The sequence below is a fragment of the Manacus candei genome, unplaced genomic scaffold (genome assembly GCF_025592945.1).
Source record: "Manacus candei isolate 608988 ecotype Guabito, Panama unplaced genomic scaffold, ASM2559294v1 h1tg000009l, whole genome shotgun sequence".
In the NCBI taxonomy this organism is placed as follows: domain Eukaryota; kingdom Metazoa; phylum Chordata; class Aves; order Passeriformes; family Pipridae; genus Manacus; species Manacus candei.
In genome coordinates, this window is record NW_026138057.1 from 8,512,571 (window position 1) to 8,520,628 (window position 8,058).

The following is an 8,058-nucleotide window of genomic DNA, read 5'->3' on the forward strand; positions in this document are numbered from 1 at the left end:
GCTCTTGCTGATATGGACTACCAAGGCTGGCCCACCAAATGCACCAGAGAGCCAAAGGTTGCAGGCTTGCTTGGCTGGGGAGAAGGGCTACTTGCTTTTTAGATCTCCAGCTGCCAGTGCCACTGCCCAAATGGCGTACGTTTGAAGATTCCTCCCAGAGCAAAGGGGCCAGGACAGAAAGCTCTTGCTGCCATGGAGTACCCAGGCTGGCCCACCAAATCCACCCAAGAGCCAAAGATTGCAGGCTTGCTTGGCTGGGGAGAATGGCTCTTGACTTCATACAGCTCCAGCTGCCAGTCCCACTGCCCAAATGGCGTACGTTTGAAGATTCCTCCCAGAGCAAAGGGGCCAGGACAGAAAGCTCTTGCTGCCATGGAGTACCCAGGCTGGCCCACCAAATGCACCAGAGAGCCAAAGGTTGCAGGCTTGCTTGGCTGAGGAGAAGGGCTCTTGGCTTTATACAGCTCCAGCTGCCAGTCCCACTGCCCAAAAGGCGCACGTTTGAAGATTCCTCCCAGAGCAAAGGGGACAGGACAGAAAGCTCTTGCTGTCCTAGAGTACCCAGGCTGGCCCACAAAATCCACCCAAGAGCCAAATGTTGCAGGCTTGCTTGGCTGGGGAGAAGGGCTCTTGGCTTTATACAGCTCCAGGTGCCAGTGCCACAGACCAAATGACGTACGGAAAAAGATTTCTCCCAGAGCAAAGGGACCAGGACAGAAAGCTCTTGCTGCCATGGAGTACCCAGGCTGGCCCACCAAATGCACCAGAGAGCCAAAGGTTGCAGGCTTGCTTGGCTGGGGAGAAGGGCTCTTGGCTTTATACAGCTCCAGCTGCCAGTTCCAATGCCCAAATCATGTACGGACGAAGATTTCTCCCAGAGCAAAGAGGCCAGGACAGAAAGCTCTTGCTGTCTTGGAGTACCCAGGCTGGCCCACAAAATCCATCCAAGAGGCAAAGCTTCCAGGCTTGCTTGGCTGGGGAGAATGGCTCTTGGCTTTATACAGCTCCAGCTGCCAGTCCCACTGCCCAAATGGCGCACGTTTGAAGATTCCTCCCAGAGCAAAGGGGCCAGGACAGAAAGCTCTTGCTGCCATGGAGTACCCAGGCTGGCCCACAAAATCCACCCAAGAGCCAAAGTTTGCAGGCTTGATTGGCTGGGGAGAAGGGCTCTTGGCTTTATACAGCTCCAGCTGCCAGTCCCATGGCCGAAATGGCGTATGTTTGAAGATTCCTCCCAGAGCAAAGGGGCCAGGACAGAAAGCTCTTGCTGCCATTGAGTACCCAGACTGGCCCACAAAATCCATCCAAGAGCCAAAGGTTACAGGCTTGCTTGGCTGGGGAGAAGGGCTCTTGGCTTTATACAGCTCCAGCTGCCAGTCCCACAGCCCAAATCATGTACGGACGAAGATTTCTCCCAGAGCAAAGAGGCCAGGACAGAAAGCTCTTGCTGTCTTGGAGTACCCAGGCTGGCCCACAAAATCCACCCAAGAGCCAAAGGTTGCAGGCTTGCTTGGCTGGGGAGAAGGGCTCTTGGCTTTATACAGCTCCAGCTGCCAGTCCCACGGCCCAAATGGTGTACGTTTGAAGATTCCTCCCAGAGCAAAGGGGCCAGGACAGAAAGCTCTTGCTGCCATGGAGTACCCAGGCTGGCCCACAAAATCCACCCAAGAGCTAAATGTTGCAGGCTTGCTTGGCTGGGGAGAAGGGCTCTTGGTTTATACAGCTCCAGCTGCCAGTGCCACAGACCAAATGACGTACGGAAAAAGATTCCTCCCAGAGCAAAGGGGCCAGCACAGAAAGCTCTTGCTGTCTTGGAGTACCCAGGCTGGCCCACAAAATCCACCCAAGAGCCAAAGGTTGCAGGCTTGCTTGGCTGGGGAGAAGGGCTCTTGGCTTTATACAGCTCCAGGTGCCAGTGCCACTGCCCAAATGGCGTACGTTTGAAGATTCCTCCCAGAGCAAAGGGTCCAGGACAGAAAGCTCTTGCTGCCATGGAGTACCCAGGCTGGCCCACCAAATGCACCAGAGAGCCAAAGGTTGCAGTCTTGCTTGGCTGGGGAGAAGGGCTCTTGGCTTTATACAGCTCCAGCTGCCAGTTCCAATGCCCAAATCATGTACGGACGAAGATTTCTCCCAGAGCAAAGAGGCCAGGACAGAAAGCTCTTGCTGTCTTGGAGTACCCAGGCTGGCCCACAAAATCCATCCAAGAGGCAAAGCTTCCAGGCTTGCTTGGCTGGGGAGAATGGCTCTTGGCTTTATACAGCTCCAGCTGCCAGTCCCACTGCCCAAATGGCGCACGTTTGAAGATTCCTCCCAGAGCAAAGGGGCCAGGACAGAAAGCTCTTGCTGCCATGGAGTACCCAGGCTGGCCCACAAAATCCACCCAAGAGCCAAAGGTTGCAGGCTTGATTGGCTGGGGAGAAGGGCTCTTGGCTTTATACAGCTCCAGCTGCCAGTCCCATGGCCGAAATGGCGTATGTTTGAAGATTCCTCCCAGAGCAAAGGGGCCAGGACAGAAAGCTCTTGCTGCCATTGAGTACCCAGACTGGCCCACAAAATCCATCCAAGAGCCAAAGGTTACAGGCTTGCTTGGCTGGGGAGAAGGGCTCTTGGCTTTATACAGCTCCAGCTGCCAGTGCCACTGCCCAAATGGCGTACGTTTGAAGATTCCTCCCAGAGCAAAGAGGCCAGGACAGAAAGCTCTTGCTGCCATGGAGTACCCAGGCTGGCCCACCAAATGCACCAGAGAGCCAAAGGTTGCAGGCTTGCTTGGCTGGGGAGAAGGGCTCTTGGCTTTATACAGCTCCAGCTGCCAGTCCCACAGCCCAAATCATGTACGGACGAAGATTTCTCCCAGAGCAAAGAGGCCAGGACAGAAAGCTCTTGCTCTCTTTGAGTACCCAGGCTGGCCCACAAAATCCACCCAAGAGCCAAAGGTTGCAGGCTTGCTTGGCTGGGGAGAAGGGCTCTTGGCTTTATACAGCTCCAGCTGCCAGTCCCACTGCCCAAATGGTGTACGTTTGAAGATTCCTCCCAGAGCAAAGGGGCCAGGACAGAAAGCTCTTGCTGCCATGGAGTACCCAGGCTGGCCCACAAAATCCACCCAAGAGCTAAATGTTGCAGGCTTGCTTGGCTGGGGAGAAGGGCTCTTGGCTTTATACAGCTCGAGCTGCCAGTGCCACAGACCAAATGACGTACGGAAAAAGATTCCTCCCAGAGCAAAGGGGCCAGGACAGAAAGCTCTTGCTGTCTTGGAGTACCCAGGCTGGCCCACAAAATCCACCCAAGAGCCAAAGGTTGCAGGCTTGCTTGGCTGGGGAGAAGGGCTACTTGCTTTATAGATCTCCAACAGTCAGTCCCAATGCCAAAATGACGAACGGACGAAGATTTCTCCCAGAGCATAGAGGCCAGGACAGAAAGCTCTTGCTGCCATGGAGTACCCAGGCTGGCCCACAAAATCCATCCATGAGGCAAAGCTTCCAGGCTTGCTTGGCTGGGGAGAATGGCTCTTGGCTTTATACAGCTCCAGCTGCCAGTGCCATTGCCCAAATGGCATACGTTTGAAGATTCCTCCCAGAGCAAAGGGGCCAGGACAGAAAGCTCTTGCTGATATGGACTACCAAGGCTGGCCCACCAAATGCACCAGAGAGCCAAATGTTGCAGGCTTGCTTGGCTGGGGAGAAGGGCTACTTGCTTTTTAGATCTCCAGCTGCCAGTGCCACAGACCAAATGACGTACGGACGAAGATTTCTCCCAGAGCAAAGGGGCCAGGACAGAAAGCTCTTGCTGCCATGGAGTACCCAGGCTAGCCCACCAAATGCACCACAGAGCCAAAGGTTGCAGTCTTGCTTGGCTGGGGAGAAGGGCTCTTGGCTTTATACAACTCCAGCTGCCAGTCCCACTGCCCAAATGGCGCACGTTTGAAGATTCCTCCCAGAGCAAAGGGGCCAGGACAGAAAGCTCTTGCTGCCATGGAGTACCCAGGCTGGCCCACCAAATGCACCAGAGAGCCAAAGGTTGCAGTCTTGCTTGGCTGGGGAGAAGGGCTACTTGCTTTTTAGATCTCCAGCTGCCAGTCCCACGGTCTAAATGGCGTACGTTTGAAGATTCCTCCCAGAGCAAAGGGGCCAGGACAGAAAGCTCTTGCTGCCATGGAGTACCCAGGCTGGCCCACCAAATGCACCAGAGAGCCAAAGGTTGCAGGCTTGCTTGGCTGGGGAGAAGGGCTCTTGGCTTTATACAGCTCCAGCTGCCAGTTCCAATGCCCAAATCATGTACGGACGAAGATTACTCCCAGAGCAAAGAGGCCAGGACAGAAAACTCTTGCTGTCTTGGAGTACCCAGGCTGGCCCACCAAATCCACCCAAGAGCCAAAGGTTGCAGGCTTGCTTGGCTGGGGAGAAGGGCTCTTGACTTTATACAGCTCCAGCTGCCAGTGCCACTTCCGAAATGGTGTACGTTTGAAGATTCCTCCCAGAGCAAAGGGGCCAGGACAGAAAGCTCTTGCTGCCATGGAGTACCCAGGCTGGCCCACCAAATGCACCAGAGAGCCAAAGGTTGCAGGCTTGCTTGGCTGGGGAGAAGGGCTACTTGCTTTATAGATCTCCAACAGTCAGTCCCAATGCCAAAATGACGAACGGACGAGGATTTCTCCCAGAGCATAGAGGCCAGGACAGAAAGCTCTTGCTGCCATGGAGTACCCAGCCTGTCCCACCAAATGCACCAGAGAGCCAAGGATTGCAGGCTTGCTTGGCTGGGGAGAAGGGCTCTTGGCTTTATACAGCTCCAGCTGCCAGTGCCACTTCCCAAATGGTGTACGTTTGAAGATTCCTCCCAGAGCAAAGAGGCCAGGACAGAAAGCTCTTGCTACCATGGAGTACCCAGGCTGGCCCACAAAATCCATCCAAGAGCCAAAGGTTGCAGGCTTGCTTGGCTGGGGAGAAGGGCTCTTGGCTTTATACAGCTCCAGCTGCCAGTGCCACTGCCCAAATGGCGTACGTTTGAAGATTCCTCCCAGAGCAAAGGGACCAGGACAGAAAGCTCTTGCTGCCATGGAGTACCCAGGCTGGCCCACCAAATGCACCAGAGAGCCAAAGGTTGCAGGCTTGCTTGGCTGAGGAGAAGGGCTCTTGGCTTTATACAGCTTCAGCTGCCAGTCCCACTGCCCAAATGGCGCACGTTTGAAGATTCCTCCCAGAGCAAAAGGGCCAGGACAGAAAGCTCTTGCTGTCCTAGAGTACCCAGGCTGGCCCACAAAATCCACCCAAGAGCCAAAGGTTGCAGGCTTGCTTGGCTGGGGAGAAGGGCTCTTGGCTTTATACAGCTCCAGCTGCCAGTGCCACAGACCAAATGACGTACGGAAAAAGATTTCTCCCAGAGCAAAGGGGCCAGGAGAGAAAGCTCTTGCTGCCATGGAGTACCCAGGCTGGCCCACCAAATGCACCAGAGAGCCAAAGGTTGCAGGCTTGCTTGGCTGGGGAGAAGGGCAACTTGCTGTATAGAACTCCAGCTGCCAGTCCCACGGTCTAAATGGCGTACGTTTGAAGATTCCTCTCAGAGCAAGGGGCCAGGACAGAGAGCTCTTGCTGCCATGGAGTATCCAGGCTGGCCCACAGAATCCATCCAAGAGGCAAAGCTTCCAGGCTTGCTTGGCTGGGGAGAATGGCTCTTGGCTTTATACAGCTCCAGCTGCCAGTGCCATGGCCCAAATGGCGTACGTTTGAAGATTCCTCCCAGAGCAAAGGGGCCAGGACAGAAAGCTCTTGCTGATATGGACTACCAAGGCTGGCCCAACAAATGCACCACAGAGCCAAATGTTGCAGGCTTGCTTGGCTGGGGAGAAGGGCTACTTGCTTTTTAGATCTCCAGCTGCCAGTGCCACAGACCAAATGACGTACGGAAAAAGATTTCTCCCAGAGGAAAGAGGCCAAGACAGAAAGCTCTTGCTGCCATGGAGTACCCAGGCTGGCCCACCAAATGCACCAGAGAGCCAAAGGTTGCAGGCTTGCTTGGCTGAGGAGAAGGGCTCTTGGCTTTATACAGCTCCAGCTGCCAGTCCCATTGCCGAAATGGCGCACGTTTGAAGATTCCTCCCAGAGCAAAGAGGCCAGGACAGAAAGCTCTTGCTGCCATGGAGTACCCAGGCTGGCCCACCAAATGCACCAGAGAGCCAAAGTTTGCAGGCTTGCTTGGCTGAGGAGAAGGGCTCTTGGCTTTATACAGCTCCAGCTGCCAGTGCCACAGACCAAATGACGTACGGAAAAAGATTTCTCCCAGAGGAAAGAGGCCAGGACAGAAAGCTCTTGCTGCCATGGAGTACCCAGGCTGGCCCACCAAATGCGCCAGAGAGCCAAAGTTTGCAGGCTTGCTTGGCTGGGGAGAAGGGCAACTTGATTTATAGAACTCCAGCTGCCAGTCCCACTGCCCAAATGGCGTACGTTTGAAGATTCCTCCCAGAGCAAGGGGGCCAGGACAGAGAGCTCTTGCTGCCATGGAGTACCCAGGCTGGCCCACCAAATGCACCACAGAGCCAAAGGTGTCAGGCTTGCTTGGCTGGGGGGAAGCGCTGTTGGCTTTACAGAGCTCCAGCGACCAGTGCCACGGCCCAAATGGCGTATGTTTGAAGATTCCTCCCAGAGCAAAGGGGCCAGGACAGAAAGCTCTTGCTGCCATGGAGTACCCAGGCTGGCCCACCAAATGCACCAGAGAGCCAAAGGTTGCAGGCTTGCTTGGCTGGGGAGAAGGGCTCTTGGCTTTATACAGCTCCAGCTGCCAGTGCCATGGCCCAAATCATGTACGGACGAAGATTTCTCCCAGAGCAAAGAGGCCAGGACAGAAAGCTCTTGCTGCCATGGAGTACCCAGGCTGGCCCACAAAATCCACCCAAGAGCCAAAGATTGCAGGCTTCCTTGGCTGGGGAGAAGGTCTACATGCTTTATAGATCTCCAACTGCCAGTCCCACTGCCCAAATGACGAAACGATGAAGATTCCTCCCAGAGCAAAGGGGCCAGGACAGAAAGCTCTTGCTGCCATGGAGTACCCAGGCTGGCCCACAAAATCCATCCAAGAGCCAAAGATTGCAGGCTTGCATGGCTGAGGAGAATGGCTCTTGACTTTATACAGCTCCAGCTGCCAGTGCCACTGCCGTAATGGCGTATGTTTGAAGATTCCTCCCAGAGCAAAGGGGCCAGGACAGAAAGCTCTTGCTGCCATGGAGTACCCAGGCTGGCCCACCAAATGCACCAGAGAGCCAAAGGTTGCAGGCTTGCTTGGCTGAGGAGAAGGGCTCTTGGCTTTATACAGCTTCAGCTGCCAGTCCCACTGCCCAAATGGCGCACGTTTGAAGATTCCTCCCAGAGCAAAAGGGCCAGGACAGAAAGCTCTTGCTGTCCTAGAGTACCCAGGCTGGCCCACAAAATCCACCCAAGAGCCAAAGGTTGCAGGCTTGCTTGGCTGGGGAGAAGGGCTCTTGGCTTTATACAGCTCCAGCTGCCAGTGCCACAGACCAAATGACGTACGGAAAAAGATTTCTCCCAGAGCAAAGGGGCCAGGAGAGAAAGCTCTTGCTGCCATGGAGTACCCAGGCTGGCCCACCAAATGCACCAGAGAGCCAAAGGTTGCAGGCTTGCTTGGCTGGGAAGAAGGGCAACTTGCTGTATAGAACTCCAGCTGCCAGTCCCACGGTCTAAATGGCGTACGTTTGAAGATTCCTCTCAGAGCAAGGGGGCCAGGACAGAGAGCTCTTGCTGCCATGGAGTACCCAGGCTGGCCCACAGAATCCATCCAAGAGGCAAAGCTTCCAGGCTTGCTTGGCTGGGGAGAATGGCTCTTGGCTTTATACAGCTCCAGCTGCCAGTGCCATGGCCCAAATGGCGTACGTTTGAAGATTCCTCCCAGAGCAAAGGGGCCAGGACAGAAAGCTCTTGCTGATATGGACTACCAAGGCTGGCCCAACAAATGCACCACAGAGCCAAATGTTGCAGGCTTGCTTGGCTGGGGAGAAGGGCTACTTGCTTTTTAGATCTCCAGCTGCCAGTGCCACAGACCAAATGACGTACG